The sequence below is a fragment of the Rhinopithecus bieti genome, unplaced genomic scaffold (genome assembly GCF_001698545.2).
Source record: "Rhinopithecus bieti isolate Rb0 unplaced genomic scaffold, ASM169854v2 scaffold_5626, whole genome shotgun sequence".
In the NCBI taxonomy this organism is placed as follows: Eukaryota; Metazoa; Chordata; class Mammalia; order Primates; family Cercopithecidae; genus Rhinopithecus; species Rhinopithecus bieti.
The window spans coordinates 7,917,582-7,938,040 of NW_016805666.1; the positions used below are offsets into that span (position 1 = coordinate 7,917,582).

Sequence of the window (20,459 nt, forward strand, 5' to 3'; positions counted from 1 at the left end):
CCTGTATCCAGTCATAGCAGGAAGACAGGCGATAGAGCAGGGAGTACCCCACTACAGTCCAGTGGAGGTGCCAGGACCACCTGTGAAAAAGCCATTATTTTATAGAATGCCAGAGACATCTATCAAACACAGAGAGGAAAAATACTGAGTCACACTACACAACCCCCATCGCAGACCGTGAGAAAGGCACCCTGGAGTCCCGTTCCCCAGCAGACTGAAATGTGAAGGGTGACCCACGGAGGTGTGCAATATGGATTTCTGTCCCTTGGTGATCTCAGGGAAGTCCTTCGAGATCCTGCAGAGGTAGCTGGAAGCAACAGCCTGGTATACAACCCCAAACATTTCTGCCCCCCGCTTTTGCTTACGGCCTGTCTTCACGGTGATCAATGTCTCCTCTGCAAGAGAAGTGGAAGACTGGTCACCAGAAGCTTCCACTCTGCTGTGTGGGGTCTCCTAGAGAAATGTAGGAGCAAAATCCTCCCTTAGAACAAAATCATCTGCATCTGCTATTCCCCATTTCCAGATGTTTTTTACATTGATAAGCATCCCCCAAATGTTTCTCCTTGCGTTGCTGTTCTTTTAAAAAAAGTAAACGTAAAAAGCTAAGGCACTGTTTCTCATGTTCCTCAGTCTTCTCTAAGCCAACCCTGCACAATGCTTTCTCACCCTATCTTTTCTGCATCTGAATGGGCCAAGAAGACTTTTAGGGGTTTTACTTTCCATGTTTTTGTGATTAAATTAATAAATGTACTTTTTCATAGTCTATTTGCCCCTTAACCTCCGCTTCCTCACCGTGAGGCAGGAATTGCTGTACTAGGCCATTATAGCCATGATGTGGTCTTCAAAAACCTGGAGACTTTCCCTTAGGACATTCAGTGCTTAGTCCTATTATACCTCTGTCTGGAATACACCACAGTTCAGAGTTATCTGAGCCACAACGAAAAGTGGCCTCTTATGTCTGGGTGTGGTGGCTCACGCCTATAATCCCAACACTTTGGGAGGCCGAGGCAGGTGGATCACCTGAGGTCACGAGTTTGACACCAGCCAGGCCAACATGGTGAAACCCCGTCTCTATTAAAAATACAATAATTAGCTAGGCGTGGTGGTGGGTGCCTGTAATCCCAGTTACTTGGGAGGCTGAGGCAGGAGAAGCGCTTGAACCTGGGAGGTGGAAGTTGCAGTGAGCTGAGATTGCACCATTGCACTCCAGCCTGGGCGACAAGAGCAAAATTCAGTCTCAAAAGAAAAAAAGAAAGAAAGAAAGAAAGAAAAAGAAAATGGCCTCATATACTACGCAGTCAAGCTCGGTCTTAGTTTACAAACATTGTATCATTTTTGCAAGTGTTTCAGATGCGTCCCAAAGTGCCAGGAGGGCCCCTACTGCCAGCGCTGACTCCATGAGCACATCGCCTGTGTTCACACAAGGCCCACATTTAGAAGGGCTCCATATTTGGATTAATGCCATGTTGATGTTATCTTGAAGTTCTTGATCATTTTTTAACAAGGGGCCCCACATTTCCATTTTGTCCTAGGCCCCAGGCATATTGGTTGCTGGTCCTGCTCACAGCTTCTGTTGCCACTCTCCACGCCCGGTCCCACACTCCTCCTGCTCCACGATTTAGGAGCAGAGAGGTTTGGTCCCAAAAGAACTTTGAGGTTTAGTTCCTGAAGCCTTTACATAATTTATTACTAGTTCCCTTTTTCCAGAATCTTAGATAAGTGACATCCCTACAAGGTACAAAGATCATTACCCCAGCTCCCCAGGGCTGGGTAGGAACAGCTCCAACTCTAAAACCTGTGGGAGGGGAACGGGTTTTTTTTTTTTTTTTTTTAGGAGTGTGAGTGGTGGAGGAGGGGAGTAGATATTTTGTAAAGTGGTGAAGCTAAACAGTATCTTACAGATTGCCTTTATAGGACCATATTACCATGGTCCTCTGGCACTGAAAGAAAGGTAAGCAGCTGTCATTTACAGAAGGCCAAACGGCTCTAGGCAGATGGGCCATTTTGCCTGAATCTAGCTTTGAAAGTACTGCCTGATGAGAAGGCATAATTCTTATGTCTACAGAGGACCTTGAGACAAGAAGTCTGGAGGTGAGTGGCTGCCCTGGCAGGCAAACACCCACCAAGATAAAAGAGGAATTTGTAGTTGATGCACTATTTTGAGACCACAAGAGGTCAATCGGGGTGAGAATGCAGCATTTCAAAGTGCGTTGATGATAGAAGCCGAAGAGCCTGTAAGTCAAGCACTCTCCAAGATAGGACTGTTCTCTCTGGCACGCACAGTGGTGACATTTTAGACAAATGATCTCGTCTTTCCGGGCTTGCTTCCTCATTTCTAAATGGTAATACTATTAGTACCAACCACATGGGGTTGTTGAGAAGAATAAATTAGCTTTTACATTAAAAGCAATTAAAACAGTGGCTGACATATTGCATACACTCCAGAAGTCATGGCTATGATTCTTATTACTATGAAGTGATGACTTCCTCACTAAATAGCAGGTCCAGGTAAAGACTGAGTTCTCTAGATACCATTGTGAGCCACTTCCCTTTTAGCCTTGCCCATCAGATAGACCCCAGGTGTCCCTAGTCCCAGCACACATTCTTTCCAAGTGGCATCCTAGATACTAGGAAGAAGAGACACTAATGTTTGGGGGGCTGGATAGAGGAAAAGGACAGCACCTATGAAGTGTTCTTGCAGAAGAAGAAGAGGAGGAGGAGGAGGAGGAGGAGGAGGAGGAAGAAGAAGAAGAAGAAGAAGAAAGAAGGAGAAAGAAGAAGAAGAAGAAAGAAGAAGAAGAAGAGAAGAAGAAGGAAGAAGAAGAAGAAGAAGAAGGAAGAAGAAGGAGGGAGGAAGGAGGAGGAGGAAGAAGGAAGAAGAAGAAGAAAGAAAGAAAGAAAGAAAGAAAGAAAAAGAAGAAAGAAAGAAAGAAAGAAAGAAAGAAAGAAAGAAAGAAAGAAGAAAGAAAGAAAAGAAAAGTGAGAGGAGGAGGAGAGAGGAGGAGGAGGAGGAGGAGGAGGAGAAGGAGGAGGAGAAGAAGACGATGACAACGGAGGAGGAGGAGGAGAAGCCAGAAAAGGACTTCCAGTTTCCATCCCAGCAAATAAGAAACTTGGAAGTCACCACACTATCCTAACAAAAAGTAAAAAGCTGGGCCAGGCATGTTGGCTCACTCCTGTAATCTCAGTACTTTGGGAGGCCAGGGCAGGCAGATCACTTGAGCCCAGGAGTTTGAGACCAGTCTGGGCAACATGGTAAATCCCTGTCTCTACAAAAAAACACGAAAATTACTCAGACATGATGGGGCACGCCAGTGGTCCCAGCTACTCCCAAGGCTGAGGTGGGAGGATTGCTTAAGCCTGGGAGGTAGAAGTGGCAGTGAGCCGAGATCATGCCGCTGTACTCCGGCCTGGGTGATAGAGCCAGATTCTGTCTCAAATAAATAAAGTCTGAACAAACTGAAAAAGCAACATCTCTTCTTAGATCCATATGAGAAGAGAGGTTACAGGGCAAACCACTGCTCCCAAATTGAAGGGACAGGCAGGTGAATACAGAGACTCACAACAGACCAGAGCAGAAACTGTGGGAACCAGGGCCAGGGTAGGAAAACCTACACTATAACTGACTAATGCTGGAGGCTCAGTGTGGATAACTCTAAGACTGAAAAACTCTAAGACCTAGTCATGGAGATAGGAGAGTCCTACACTTTTGTGAGTTTTACCCCCAAGACCTTGACCTAGTGCTCACATTGAATATTGGAGAAAAATCCCTCATGTTTCCAGTACAGGGAGGGGGAAAGGAGCCATTTTGGAATGCACCAAAACATTCTGTTCTTCTTAACAAGGTCTGCCCTCAAGAGAAACTATTTTACCAGTGCCTAAACTACTGGGGCTTTATCAGTGCCTAACTGACCTGAGGAAGGGAAATACCCAACTGGATCCCACTCAAATCTTCCTGTCCCACCCACAGGAGAGAAGGGGGTACTGAGAAGCGGGTGTGAAGTTCACAGTCCAGAGGCATAGGCTCCCTTAGAGATTGAGACGAAATCATAGGACTGTGGAACACTTTCCAATTCCCTGATGCCTTACCACCACATCACCAAAGGCCCATTTACAACAGTTCCTTTTACCCAAGACACCATGTCAGGCTTTGAAGAAAAAGTTACAAGGCATACTAAAAGACAAAACAACAAATTCCAAACAGACAGAGCAAACATTAAAGCCAGATTCAGGTATGACATGGATGTTGAAATGATCAGACCAGGAATGTAAAACAGCTATGACTAGAATGCTAAGGGCTCTAATGGATAAAGTAAGCAGCATGCAAGAACAGATGGGCAGTGTAAGCAGAGAGATGGAAATTCTAAGAACTAAAAAGAAATGCTAGAGATAAAAAACACTGTGACAGAAAAGAAGAATGCCTTCAATGAGCTTATTAGTAGACTGGATATGGCTAAGAAAATAATCTCTGAGCTTGGGCATATTTCAATAGAAACCCTCAAAACTGAAAAGAAAACAGAAAAAGGACTGGAATAAATAGAACAGACCATCCAAGAACTGCAAGACAACTACGAACAGTGTAAATGGAAATATAAAAAGGAGAAGAACGAGAGAAAGGAAAAGAAGAAAGATTTGAAAGAATAATGACTGAGAATTTCCCTCAAATTAACATCAGATACCAAACCACAGATTCCAGAAGCTCAGAGAACACAAAGCAGGATAAATGCCCCAAAAATACACCCAGGCATATCATATTCCAACTATAGAAAATCAAAGATAAAGAAAATCTTGAAAGAAGCCGGAGGGAAGAAACATCATATCTGCAAAAGAGCAAGGTAAGAATTATATCTGACTTCTCTTCAGAAACAAAGCAAACAGGAAGAGAATGGACTAAAATACTTAAGGTGTTGAGAGAAAACAACCACCAACCTAGAATTCTGTACCCTGAAAAATTATCCTTCAAACATGAAGAAGTAAAGACTCTCAGAAAAACAAAAATTGAGAAAATTTTTTTTCCTGTACAACTGCCTGGCAAGATATGTTAAAAGAAGTTCTTTAGAAAGAAGAAAATTATACAAATCAAAACTGGGATCAACATAAAGAAAGGAAGAGCATCAGAGAAGGAACAAGTGAAGGTGAAACAAAACCTTTATTTTCTTATTTGTCTGTTTGTTTGTTTGTTTTTGAAATGGAGTCTCGCTTTGTTCCCAGGCTGGAGTGCAGTGCTGTGATCTCTGCCTCCTGAGTTCACGCTATTCTCCTACCTCAGCCTCCTGGGTAACTCGGATTACAGGGGCACACCACCATGCCCAGCTAATTTTTGTATTTTTATTAGAGTTGGGGTTCCACCATGTTGGCCAGGCTGGTTTTGAACTCCTGACCTCAGGTGATCCACCTGCCTCGGCCTCCCGAAGTGCTGTAATTACAGGCATGAGCCACCATGTCTGGCCTTATTTTTCTCATTCTTAATTGATCTGATACATATCAGTCTGTTCAAGATAATGATAGCAGCAATGTATTTAATTGTATATGCTTATGTATAAGTGAAATGAATGACAGCAATGATGCCACGGATGGAAGAGAGAAATTAAATTATTTTGTTATCTTAGGTTACTTGAACTATCCATAAGATATACAGTGTTGTTTGGGGTTTGTTTGTGTGTGTGTGTGTGTGTGTGTTGGATTTTTTGTTTTATTTGAGATGGGGTCATACTCAGACTGGAGTGCAATGGCACCATCATGGCTCACTCCTGGGCCAAGTGATTCTCCCACCTTGGCCTCCCAAAGCACTGGGAGACTAGGCATAAGCCACTGCACCCAGCTGGTATCGTTACTTGAAGTGGACTTGGATTAGTTGTAAATGTATATTGCAAACTCTAGAGCAACTTCTAAAAAAGTAAAAGAATAAAACTGATATGCTTAAAAGGAGAGAAAATGGAATAATCAAATGTTCAATTAAAACACAAAAGGAAGAAAAAGAGTAGAAGACAAAATAAGAACAAAGAACCAGGACAACTAATAGGAAACAACAATAAATATGGTAATATTCATTCAACTACATCAATAATCACTTTGAATATCAACGGCCTAAATGCACCCATTTTAAAAATAATTATTATTATCATTATTTTATGATTATTTTGTGACAGGGTCTCACTCTATCACCCAGGCTGGAGTGCAGTGGCACAATCACGGCTCACTGCAGCCTTGACCTCCAAAGCTTAAGCAATCCTCCCACTTCCACCTCTGGAGTACCTGGAACTGCAGGTGTGCACCACTATGCAGGGCTAGTTTTTTATTTTTCATAGAGAGGGGGGTCTCACTGTGGCCCCCAGGCTGGTCTCAAACCCCCAGATGCAAGTGTTCCTCCTGCCTTAGCTTCCCAAAGTGCTGGGATCATAGGTGTGAGCCACCATGCCCAGCCTAAATGCATCCACTAAAGGACAGAGATTGTCAAAGTGAATTGAAAAACAAGACCTGACTACATGTTGTCTACAAGAAACAAACTTTAAATATAAGAATCCAGATAGATTTAAAGTAAATGTATAGAGAAAGATATAACACAGTAACACTAATTAGGAAAACAAGGATAGATATATTAGTTTTGGAAAGAGTAGACTTCAGAGCAAGGAAAGTTATCATGGATAAAGAGGACATTACACAATAATAAAGAGATCAATTCTCCAAGAAGATATAACAATCCTTAATTATGCTCCTAACAGAGTATCAAAATAGGTGAGGCAAAAAGCAACAGAACTGCAAGGAGAAGTAGATGAATCCACTATTTTGGCTGGAGACTTCAATACCCTTTTATCAAAAGTGGACAGATCCAGGAGGCAGAATGTAAGTTAAGAATATAGTTGAAGTCAATGACACCATCAGTCAATTGGATATAATGGACATCTATAGACTACTTCATCCAACAACAGCAGAATAGACATTCTTCTCAAGGTCACGTGGAAAGATCACCTGAGGTCAGGAGTTCATGACCAACCTGGCCAACATGGCGAAACTCCATCTCTACTAAAAATACAAAAATTAGTCTGGCATAGTGGCACATGCCTGTAATCCCAGCTACTCAGGAGGCGTGAGGCAGGAGAATTGCTTGAACCCAGGAGGCAGAGGTTGCAGTGAGCCAAGATCATGCCATTACACTCCAGGCTGGGTGACACAGCGAGACTCTGTCAAAAAAAAAAGAAACTTCACCAAGATAGCATTCTGGGACATAAAGCACACCTTAACAAATTTCAGTGAATAGAAATCACACAATATCTACTATCAGACCACAATAGAATTAAACTAGAAATCAACAACAGAAAGATAGCTGGAAAACTCCCAAGTACTTGGAAATTAAACAATACACTTCTAAATAACACATGACTCAGAGAGGAAATTTCAAAAGAAATTTTAAAATATTCTGAACTAAATACAAGTGAAAGTACAGCTTATCAAAATTTGTAGATGCACCAAAATAGTGCTTAGAGGGCAAATTATAGCATTGAATGCAAATATTTAAAAAGAAGAAAGCTCTCAAATCAATCATCTCAACTTCCTCCATAAGAAACTAAAAAAAAAGAAGAGCAAATGAAATCCGAAGTAAGCAGAAGACAAACATTAGAGCAGAAATCGAGATGCAACTGACAACAGAAAATTAACAGACAAACCAAGAAAACCTGATTTCGAAGGTTTGAAAAGCCGATACTGTGAAAGCATAAATAAAATAAAAGACAGGCAAACTAAGAATAAAAGAGAGAGGACATAAATTGTTAGCATCAGAAATGAAAAAGGGAACATCACTGCAGATCTCATGGCCATTAAAAAAAAAAACACACGAAGGAATACTATGAACAACTCTATCCTCACAAATTTGATAACCTAGATGAAAGAGACATTCCTTGAAAGACACAGTCTGCTAAAATTCACGTAAGAAGAAACAAGCAATCTAAAGGCCGGGAGCAGTGGCTCACACCTGTAATCCTTGTTTGGACGAACGGAGGCAAGATGGTGCACTTCCGGGTTCTTCTTCACCAACTTTTCCCGCGCGCGCGAAAATGCAGCTGGCGCCCGGGGCGGTGCAGACCAACTGGGCATGCGCCAGGTGACGTCAATCCGAAGAGACCAAGATTTACCTGGTCGCACCTGCAGAACGCCCCCTGACACGCCCATGGCCCGCCTATTGCCCTCCCACTCCTAGAAAAGCCGCTAGGGGAGGGTCGCCAACGCCGGCTTCCTCAGTCCTCCGCTCCTGTCGGATGTCACGGGACTGCGAGGAACTCCTGCCGAGGAAGCCCCACCGGGGGGCTCTGTCGGCCTTCTTTGCGGGAGGCTGACAGGAGCCTTCTTCCCAGCACCTTAGGTTGACCAAAGATAACTTGCAGTGTTTGCTTCGTACACTTGCCTACTCCGCTGGTTCTTTTGTGCCCGCTCTGGTGGTCTTTGAAAACAACAAATCGAATCCTAGCCACTTGGGGAGGCCAAGATTGCCTGAGCTCAGGAGTTCAAGACCAGCCTGGGCAACATGGCAAAACCCTGCCTTTACTAAAAAACAAAACAAAAATATTAGCCGGGTGTGGTGCCACGTGCCTGTAATCCCAGCTACTCAGGAGGCTGAGGCAGGCGAACCGAACCGCTTGCATCCAGGAAGCAGAGGTACAATGAGCCGAGAATAGGCCTATACCTATTAAAGAAATTGAACAATTGAATTCACAATTAATAATCTTCCAAAACAGTAAGCACCAAGTCCAGATGAGTTCACTGAGGAATTCTAACAAGTATTTTAAAAGGAAATTTTACCAATTCTTTACAATCTCTTTCAGAAGATAGAAGCAGAGGGAAAACTTCCTAACTCATTCTATGAGGCCAGCGCCACCCTAACACCAAAACCAGACAAAGATGTTGCAAGAAAAGACAACTACAGACCAATATCTCTCATAAACACAGATGTAAAAATGCTTTAAAAATTAGCAAATGAAATCCAACAATGTATAAATTATACACCATGACCAAGTGTAATTTATCAAAGGCATGCAAGTTGGAGTCAACATTCAAAAATCAGTTAATGTAAATGTAAAAGTAATGTAAAGTTAATGTAAAACCTATCACGTCAACAGACTAAAGAAGAAAAACCACATGGTCGTCTCAATAAATGCAGAAAAACAATATGACAAAATTCAATGCCCACTTATGATCAAAAAAAAACAAAAAAAAAAAAACAAAAAACCACTCAGTGAACTAGGAATAGAGGAGAACTTCCTCAACTTGATAAAGAATATCTATAAGAAACCTGTAGCGAATGTCACACTTACTGGTGAGAGACTCGGAGCTTTTTTACCACTAAGATCAGGAGCAAGGCAAGGATGTTCTCTCTCACCATGCCTTTCAACGTTGTACTGAAAGTCCTAGCTAATACAGCAAGACAAGAAAAGGAAATACAAGGTATACAGATGGAAAGGAATAAGTAAAACTGTCTTTGTTCACAGATGACATGACTGTCTATCTAGAAAATCAAAAAGAACCAAAAACTGTTGAATCTAACAAGCAATTACAGCAAGGTTGCAGGATGTAAGGTTAATGTATAAAGGTCAATTGCTTTCCTATACACCAGCAATAAACAAGTGGAATTTGAAATTAAAAACACAATACCATCTATACCAGCACACCCAAAAGATGAAATACTTAAGAGATAAATCTAACAAAATATTTACAAGCATTATTTGAGAAAAACTACAAAATGCTGATGAAAGAAATCAAAGAACTAAATAAATGAAGAACATTCTGTGTTCGTAGATAGGAAGACTCAATTATTGTCAAGATGTCAATTCTTCCCAACTGGTTCTATCGATTTCATACAATGTCCATCCCAGCAAGTTACTTTGTGTAAATCATGATACACACTGATTCTAAAATTTATGTGGAGAGGCAAAAGACCCATAATAGCCAATCCAGTATTGAAGGAGAAAAACAAAGTTGGGTGACTGACACCACCCAACTTCAAGACTTACTATAAAGTTATCAAGATGATGTGGTATTCGCAAAATAATAGACAAATAGATCAATGGAACAGAATAGAGAGACCAAAAGTAGACCCACGTAAGTATAACTGATTGATCTTTGGCAAAGAATTGAAGTCAACACTATGGAGAAAAGAGAGTCTTTTCAACACATGGTGCTGGAACAACTGGACATGCACATACAACAAAGTGAATCTGGACACACACTTTACATCATCCACAAGAAGTAATACAGTGGACCACAGACCTAAACATAAGATGCAAAACTGGGAAACTCCTAGAATAACACAGGAGAAAATTGAGATGACTAGGTTTCGCAATGACTTTTAGATACAAGACCAAAGCCACTATCCATGAAAGAAAGAATTGATAAGCCAGGTTTTATTAAAATTAAGCATTTCTGCTGCATGAAAGACACTGTCATGAGAATGAGAAGGGAAGCTACACACTGGGAAAAAAACATTTGCAAAAGACATATCTGTTAAGGAATTGGTGCTCCAAATTTACAAAGAGCTCTTGAAACTCAACAGTAAGAAAAAGAAACTGGGCTGGCATGGTGGCTCACACCTGTAATCCCAGCACTTTGGAGGCTGAGGCGGGCAGATCACCTGGGGTCAGGGGTTCGAGACCAGCCTGGCCAACACGGTGAAACTCCATTGCTACGAAAAATACAAAATTAGCCGGCTGTGGTGGCGGCTGCCTGTAATCCCAGCTACTCAGGAGGCTGAGGCAGGAGAATCACTTGAATCCAGGAGGCAGAGGTTGCAGTGAGCCAAGATTGCATCATTGCACTCCAGCCTGGGTGACAAGAGCGAGACTCCATCTCAAAAAAAAAAAAGAAAAAAGAAAAAAGAAAAAAAGAAACTCGATTAAAAAATAGACAAAGACCTTAACAGACACCTCAGCAAAGAAGATACACAGATGACAAAGCATATGAAGAAAAGATGCTCCACATCATATCATCATATGTCATCAGGGAAATGCAAATAAAATCAACAATGGGATACCATTACACGTCTGTTAGAATGGCCAAAATCCAGAACACTGACTGCACCAAATGCTGGCGAGGGTATGGAGCAGCAGAAGCTCTCGTACACTGGTGGTGAGAATGCAAACTGGTACAACCACTCTCAAAGACTTTAGCAGTTTCTTAGAAAACTAAATATCCTCTTACCATATAATCCAGCAGTCATGATCTCTGAAATTTCTCCAAAGGAGTTGAAAACTTATGTCCACACAGAAACTTGTATACAGATGTTTATAGTAGCTTTATTCATAATGGTCAAAACCTAGAAACAACCAAATGTCCTGCAGTAAGTAAAAAGACAAGCCATGGTATTAAATCATTCAGACAATGGAATGTTATTCAGTGCTAAAAACTAAGCGCGCCAGCAGGAATGAAAAGGCATGGAGGAACTTACATGCATATTATTAAGTAAAAGAAACTAATCTAGGCTGGACGTGGTGGCTCATGTCTGTAATCCCAGCACTTTGGGAGGCCAAGGTGGGTGGGTGGGTTACCTGAGGTCAGGAGTTCGAGACCAGCCTGGCCAACATGGGAAAACCCCACCTGTACTAAAAATACAAAAATTAGCCTGGCATGGTAGCACATGCCTGTAATCCCATCTACTTGGGAGGTTGAGGCAGGAGAATCACTTGAACCGTTGGGGCAGAGGTTGCAGTGAGCCAAAATGGCGCCACTGAACTCCAGCCCGGGCGACAGAACAAGACTGTCTCAAAAAAAAAAAGAAAAGAAAGAAAGAAAGAAAAGAAGCTAACTTTAAGCTATATACTTTATGTTTCCAACTATATGACATCTGGAAAAGGCAAAACTATGGAGACAGCAAAAAGACCAGTGGTTGCCAGGAGGGCGTGGGGAGGGAGGTATGAATAGGTGGAACACAGAGGATTTTTAAGACAGTGAAACTACTCGGTATGATACTGTAATAGTGACACATGTCATTAGAAAATGGACAACACCAAAAGTGAACCCTAATGTAAACTACGGACTCTGGGTGATACTGACGTACCCGTGTAGGGTTATCCATTGTAACGAAAGTATTGAATGCCACTCTGGTGGGGGATATTGATCGTGAGGAGGCTATGCATGTGTTGAGGCAGGAGGCATATAGGAAATTGCTGTACCTGCTGCTCAATTTTGCTGTGAACTTAAAACTGCTGTAAAAATTAGAGGTTTTTTTTTTTTTAGCTTGAATCTGGGCAGCTCTCTAAACATAACTACCATTTTACAAAAAATGTAGAGGACAGAGGAATTGTAACCATATAAACAAACCATACAGGCGCATTCAGCAAAATCTATACCGTGGTTAACTCTATAGGACAAGTGACCCAGTTTCTTCGAAACAATAATAACAAACAAGCAAACAAAAATGCAAGAAAAAAATTGACAGAGAAGCCTGAGGAGAGGTCTTAAGGGACCTGTCCACCAGTTACAATACGGGAACCTCTTTTGGGTCTCAATTCAAGTACAGGAAACTAATTTTTCTTAATGTGTAGGAAAATCTTGGAAATATGAACAGTGACTGAGTAGTCAACGATATTATGGAATTACTGAATTACTATTAAAATATTTTAAGTGGCCTAATGATCTTATGGTTAATGTTTTCTGGAGACTCTCTGTCTTACTGAAATAAAGAATAAAGGCTGGGCATGGTGGCCCACACCTATAATCCCAGTACTTTGGGAAGCCAAGGTAGGAGAATTGCTTGAGGCCAGAAGTTCAAGACCAGCCTGGGCAACATAGCAAGACTTTCGCTCTACAAAAGATTAAAAAGTTATCTGGGCATGATGGCACATGCCTATAGTCCCAGCTACTTGGGAGACTGAGGTGGGAGGGTCGCTTGAGCCCAGGAGTTTGAGGCTGCAGTGAGCTATCATGGCGTCACTGCATTCCAGCCGGGCACTCAAAAAACAAGTAAATAAATAGAAAATAAAATGTATGTACATACAGTGTCTGGGATTTGCTCTAGAATAATTCAGGGTGTGAAGGGGATGATGGCGGCTATGAGCTGGTAATTAATAAAGCTAGGTAATGGGAATTCCTGGAAATGTATTCTAACATTCTTTTCACTCTCATGCAATTGAAGCATTCCACAATGGAAGGACAGAAGAAGAAAAAAGAAAAGACAAGAAAACTCAACAAAGTCTGTGGGTTTGAGAGACGGGTCCCTCAGGAAGGATGCTGTCCAGGTGGGACTGTTGCCAAGGGAAGGTTTGGGGAAAGTTGTTTAGCTCTCTTTGCCTCTATTTTCTCATTTGTAAAATGGGGATCGGATAACAATGCATTCCTCACAGGGCTGCTGTGAATATTGAATGACTATATATATGTAAATCAGATATAACAGGACTTGCATGTCATTGTACCTGCCATATAACATTTGCTATTAAAGCATGTTAAGCACCCTGAAGCACCTTGTTGCATCAACCAAAACTAAATCTCTACAGAACCCCACAGCTCACAGACATCACCTCGGCTGAGCCTCGTGATAGCCCTTGGAGGTAAACCTTCTTCTTACTCTCATTAGGCAGATAGGGAAACTGAGACACAGTCCATGGACATGCAGCTGGTTAGTGGCCAAACCTGCACCAGGGTTAGTCTCCTGACTCCATCCCAAGCCCTTTGGAGGCACCAAAGCCGCCCTTCAGGGGATGAGTCAGAGGCTGAAATTAGATCTTTAGCTTTGTGTGATCAAAAACTTTATTTTGTCTTTTTGCCTGTTGTGACCAGCACCACCTCCCTGGGGAGGGGATGGTAACCAGACTCAAATGGAGCTAATGGGTATCTCTTAGTCCCAGTCTGGGCAAGAGGATGGCACGGGGCCTAGGCAACCCTTCGCCCTAGAGTTTGGTCCCAGTCAGACCTCCCTCCTGTGGCCAAGGAGTTTGTCGCAGCTGAACACTGGGTGGGCCTGAGCGTGGGGCTGCTGGCGGGGGCTAAGGAAATAAAACAGACAAGAGTCGTTCCAAGGCTGTAGCTCAGGACGGAGGTCTCCTCCAGTCTCCAGGGAGTCAAAATGCAAGCCTAGGATTTCAAAACTAGCCTCCCACAAAGGGAGAAGTCCTTGGGCTGCAACAGCATTGTTCTTGTTTGCAATTGCCTTCCCAGGAATAGCCTTAGGGGGCTCTGGGATAGTTGAACGTAAAATAATAACAATGATGAAACCTGTGATTTGTTGAGTGCTACACATTGTGCGAAGCACAATGGACGTTCTTCTCACTCAGACGTTCCTTATTCACAATATACTGTGAAGTAGGTATTTGTTTTTATTCAAACAACACAGAAGTTTAGAAAATAAGTCATGAAAGTCTCCCTCCACCATCACCATCACCAGACCTGCCCTCCAGAGGTAGCCGTTGTTTACAATCCTTGTGTATTCTTCCTGACATTTGTCTATATTTAATCAACATTATATATACACACCCACTTGTGTGTGCATATGTATACGCACACACACTGTTTGTTTTTATACAAGTGAGATTATACCTGATTCAGCAACTTGCTTTTCCATGTATGCATCTTTTCCCGATCCTAGGCATATAAATACATGAGACTCTAAGGAAATCTGAAATAAGCAAAGATTACAGGGTTTCTCCAAGAGAAAACTACTTATTGTTGAGAGCAGACCCTCTGGATTATCTGATTCCAGCCTTTGGGCTAATTTACTGCTCTGTAAGTTTTAAGGAACAGAGGACACACAGTGACCCTGAATTGTGGACCTGCAAATGAGCTCCATCCACCCTCCTACACGGGGCAAAAGCCAGATCATCGCCACCACTTGAAAATCCACATTCCATAACCATAAACACATCTGTTCTTTGGATTCTTCTTTGAATCAGTTGTAACATCACTGGCTCACTCATTCACAACAATAATGTGCTCATTTTTACCTACTCTAGAATCATGATTTTTAACTTGTTTTAAAACCATTTTTTAACAACAGGCATTATTTTCTCTTTGTATAGATGGTGAAATCCAGACTTTGAAAGATTGAGCAAATTGCCCACAGCAACACTGTTGGTAAATAGCAGAGTTTGGATTCAAGCGCAGGTCTGCAATCCTGCTTGTGCAATTTCAAAGGAACAGATACTGGATATCTTCCAGGTACTAGACCAAACATTTAGGGTATGACCTCCCCTCAACCTACGAGGTGAGTGTCAGCCCTACCCTTATAGAAAAGACAACTGTGCTTAGAGCGGTGGAGGACTGCGCCCCAGGATGCAACAAAAGCCGGGTGCAGAGCAGTCTGCATGGCGCCAAAGCTGAAGGCCTGAGCTATGCTGTGCTGCTACCCCTTGTCCCTCCAGATTCTCTTTTCCTTCACCTGTTTGTCAGTAAACTGAAGCCACCACAGTTTGTCATTTGGGTGATTATCGGTAAGATGACATTGCCCAGAAGCTTTGGTTTCTGGTTTTGAAAAGAGCCAGAGGCTGTGTATGCATTTCCCAGGGGTGCCATAACAAACTACCATGAACTGGGTGGCTTAAACAACGGACACGTGTGCTCTCACAGTGTTGGAGGTGAGAAGACCAAAGTCAAGGTGTTGGCAGGGCCGTGCTCCCTGGGAAAGCCCTGAGAGAGAATCCTTCCTTGCCTCTTCTAGTTTCTGGGGTTTGCTGGCAATCTCTGGTGTTCCTTGGTTTACAGAAGCACTACTCCAGCTCTCCCTCTTCCCATGGCATATCTGCTGTGTGTCCCTGGGTGTCTCCATGTCATCCTCCTTCTGTGTCTGCTTGTCTCTGTGTTTATATTTCCCCAGTCATATTGAAGTAGGGCCCATCTAAGGACCTCATTGTCACTTGGTTATATCTGCAAAGACCCTATATCCAAATCAGGTCATATGCCGAGGTCCCAGGGGGTAGGACTTTAATGAATCCTTTTGGGGGTTGAGAGAGTAACACAGTTCAGCCCATATCAGGCAGCATATTGAAGTTTAGCCTCTACCAGGATGAGCTCTAAGCATGCCAGTCTCACAAGCAGCTCTATGGAGAAGGGGCGCTGTAGCCTCACAGATTTGGAAAATCCTTCATGTTAGATGCCCTGGTGGCAATTCACAGGTTTCATGAGCATGGTGACACGCTGGAAAGGACTGCAGCGAAGAAACCTGTTGACCTGAAGTTGGCATTTCCCAAACTTATTCGAGCACAGGAGCTGTGGGGGTGTTGTGGTGGTGGTGGCGGTGGTTTTAACAGTGTTCTGTGGAACACACTTGGGGAAACTCACATAACCAGAGCATGACTTTGGAGCCAGGAAGGCCTGGACTGGCATCGTGACTCGGCTATTAACTGAATATACGACCTTGGGCAATGCATTTCCCTCTCTGAGTCTCGATTTCCTCATTTCTACAACAGGAATGAAAATTTCTAATCAATGACTGAGGGGTAAGTTCACTGCTACAACAAATCCCAAAAAGCATAGCGGCTGGGAAACACTAGGATACGAGGTCATTTTCTTGCTCAGGACACGGCAGGAAACATGCCGTCTGGGCAGCCTTTCTCCACACAGCCATTCGAAACCCCAAGGTGACAGATGCTGTGCCGTTTGAAGTCTGTAGCGTCCAAGGTCGTGGTGGACGTCCAGGTGGGTGGCCCCTGTTCCATCCAGGCAGAAGGGCTGGCACTTGGACACTGCTTCCTGGGAGGTTTCTAGGGGCAGGCTCTGGAGTGGAGCAACCCACTCCACTGCTCACACTCCACGGAGCAGAACCCAATCCTAGGACTGGACCTAACTGTAAGGGGGTGGGAAAATGAGCAGCTCTATCCTAGCAGGAACTCAAGCATAAAGGAAGAAGAAGTACACCCTTGCAGTGGACAGCTAGCCTTCTTCTCGGTTCTTATAGTTTATTCTACTCTGCAGGTGTGTTCTGAGGGTTCAATGAGGCTTTTGACATAGGCAGCGTCCTTAGTATCACACACGACTAAATAAATGGCCAACAGTTTGAAAATGGAAAAAGATATGAATGGGAAGCGCCTTGAGGGATGAAATAGGAGACAGGCTCTGGTGCACGACACGCGTGTGGGCCCCCCGCCCCTTTCTTACCCAGGCATCCTGGTGGCCCGGTCTGGTGTGCGGTAGGAAGAGGGGAGTGACATCCTCAGGGTGTCATTCCACCTCAGCAGCTTCTTCCCCTGCTTCCTTTCCAGCCAGATGGAGAAGTTGCAGATCCAGAGTCTTGACAGCCTCACAGCTTCCAAGGCAGTGGCCCCGTGGGCTGCAAACCCCTCCTTCCTGCAGTTGCAGAGCCAGCTAGGAGGTGGGCAGCAGGCCAGGCCCCCTCAGCAGCCCCTGGAGCGCATACCAATTGCAGATGCTCAGGAGGCTCGGGGGAAGGAACAGGTTTTCACCAGAACACCGCAGGCAGGGCCTCCCAGGAAAGGCCTCCAGATGCCGTGAAAAGCTGCAGCTTGTCCTCCTCCCGGCTTCCCAGGTTACCCAGCCACAACACACAGGTGAGAACCATCTCAGGACCTCCCCACTTTTGGGCTCCCTTACCCTGACTCATCGGTCCACAAGGGACCAAAAGGAGTCAGTAGAGCAAGGCCCCTGCCTTCAAAAGAATGCATGCTTTTTTTATAGCTTCATATTAATTATTGAAACAACTGTACCTCAAATCACACCCCCAACCTCTCAGCATGAACAAGCTCCAACAGACTTCTCCCAGCAGCCCCTCCCGCCTTTCTCCGCATGTAGGTCGGCTTTTCAGAGCTGCCATCGATGTGGACATACAGTCCTGCTTTCCACGCTCCTCGCCCTGCTTTGTATACACTTTCCCATGCATCTGGGTCAGCCTGGAGCTGAGTCTTTCACAGAGCAGCAAAATATACAGAAGGCATGTTTTGGTTTAGAATCTGAATACCCGGAACATCGGGGTGATACTCAGACAACTGGAGAGATTCTTGCTGATGCGGCAAGTCTCCAAGTACGGTCCCTTGCAGAGAGAAAATGCTGTATTTTGCATCTGTACCTACGCACATGGGTTTTCTCAAGCATCGTGGACTTTGGAGTGTGACAGTTAGTGATTTCTCCCCGGGAAGTGGCATGACCTGTAGGAGTTACTGTTGGCTGCAGCTGCTGGTGCAGCCCGAATTATTTATTGGTTTTGATTCGTGCGCCATTCCCTGTGTAAATTAAAATGTGACATTATTACACCCTCTGACAGCCCATCGGCGACCTTTAGCACTCTCCCCTCCCTGCAGCCATTATTCAGCATAATTTGACTGGTTTCAGGCGAGTTGGGAGGGTGGGAAGGGATGGGTGGGGGCAGGGGAAGGCAGAGTCCAAATTAGAAACAGATTTAAAGAACATTTGCAGGGAATTAGGCAGTGGGCCAGGCGCGCTTGCTGCCAGCATGTGTAACCCCTCTTTAGGGACTGTCAGCTCCTCCCAGGTTTCCACAGCGGATGTTTCCCGGCCGGAGCGCAGCTGGGTTTCAGTTGTCAAACCCACAGCCAAGACATCTGAGAAGCGGGTGGAGCATCCATGTGCACGCATGTGTCTGCACCCGGCCACATGCACACACACTCGACCCTGAGGACACTCCCAGCACAACTCCACACATCCACACCTACGACAGCACACTCAGGACATAGACGGATACAGGTGCACACAGAGAGAATCAGGACAGACACACTTACGCAGGTGCACACGCAGACTCCACTTGTGCCCTGCTGACACTTTCTAAGAGGGATTCTAGAGCAGATTTCCTAATCCATCCTGCCTCCCTCCACCTCAAGTCGGGCTGTGTGACTTGCGTTAGCCCCTTGACCTCTCTGAACCTCTGTGTCCTTGAATATAAGAATGAATAATGGCAGCTGTGATGGTCCAAATGGGATAATGAAGGAACAGGGTGTACACTCTGCAGCTTTGTTCGGATGCGGGAAAGGGCAAGCAGGATGGTGGCCATGATCCTGAGGAAGACAGTGGCAGTGACGGTGAGGAAGACAGTGGCGGTGATGGTGAGGAAGACAGTGGGTGATGGTGAGGAAGACAGTGGCGGTGATGGTGAGGAAGACAGTGGGTGATGGTGAGGAAGACAGTGGCGGTGACGGTGAGGAAGACAGTGGCGGTGACGGTGAGGAAGACAGTGGCGGTGACGGTGAGGAAGACAGTGGGTGATGGTGAGGAAGACAGTGGGTGATGGTGAGGAAGACAGTGGGTGATGGTGAGGAAGACAGTGGCGGTGATGGTGAGGAAGACAGTGGGTGATGGTGAGGAAGACAGTGGCGGTGATGGTGAGGAAGACAGTGGGTGATGGTGAGGAAGACAGTGGCGGTGATGGTGAGGAAGACAGTGGGTGATGGTGAGGAAGACAGTGGCGGTGATGGTGAGGAAGACAGTGGGTGATGGTGAGGAAGACAGTGGCGGTGATGGTGAGGAAGACAGTGGGTGATGGTGAGGAAGACAGTGGCGGTGATGGTGAGGAAGACAGTGGGTGATGGTGAGGAAGACAGTGGCGGTGATGGTGAGGAAGACAGTGGGTGATGGTGAGGAAGACAGTGGCGGTGATGGTGAGGAAGACAGTGGGTGATGGTGAGGAAGACAGTGGCGGTGATGGTGAGGAAGACAGTGGGTGATGGTGAGGAAGACAGTGGCGGTGATGGTGAGGAAGACAGTGGGTGATGGTGAGGAAGACAGTGGCGGTGATGGTGAGGAAGACAGTGGGTGATGGTGAGGAAGACAGTGGCGGTGATGGTGAGGAAGACAGTGGGTGATGGTGAGGAAGACAGTGGCGGTGATGGTGAGGAAGACAGTGGGTGATGGTGAGGAAGACAGTGGCGGTGATGGTGAGGAAGACAGTGGGTGATGGTGAGGAAGACAGTGGCGGTGATGGTGAGGAAGACAGTGGGTGATGGTGAGGAAGACAGTGGCGGTGATGGTGAGGAAGACAGTGGGTGATGGTGAGGAAGACAGTGGCGGTGATGGTGAGGAAGACAGTGGGTGATGGTGAGGAAGACAGTGGCGGTGATGGTGAGGAAGACAGTGGGTGATGGTGAGGAAGACAGTGGCGGTGATGGTGAGGAAGACAGTGGGTGATGGTGAGGAAGACAGTGGCGGTGATGGTGAGGAAGACAGTGGGTGATGGTGAGGAAGACAGTGGCGGTGATGGTGAGGAAGACAGTGGGTGATGGTGAGGAAGACAGTGGCGGTGACGGTGAGGAAGACAGTGGGTGATGGTGAGGAAGACAGTGGCGGTGACGGTGAGGAAGACAGTGGGTGACGGTGAGGAAGACAGTGGGTGACGGTGAGGAAGACAGTGGGTGATGGTGAGGAAGACAGTGGGTGATGGTGAGGAAGACAGTGGGTGATGGTGAGGAAGACAGTGGCGGTGATGGTGAGGAAGACAGTGGCGGTGACGGTGAGGAAGACAGTGGGTGATGGTGAGGAAGACAGTGGCGGTGATGGTGAGGAAGACAGTGGGTGATGGTGAGGAA

General features: G+C 45.0%; 1 long non-coding RNA gene across 1 annotated transcript; it reads right to left on the reverse strand.

The window, feature by feature from the left end:
• Window positions 1–390: 390 nt before the first annotated feature.
• LOC108530444 (uncharacterized) lies at window positions 391–17,978 on the reverse strand. The gene is made up of 3 exons (XR_001885830.1): window positions 17,068–17,978; window positions 11,185–11,299; window positions 391–453 (listed from the first exon to the last, which is right to left on the reverse strand). It is a non-coding gene; the product is annotated as an uncharacterized LOC108530444 (long non-coding RNA).
• Window positions 17,979–20,459: the final 2,481 nt, after the last annotated feature.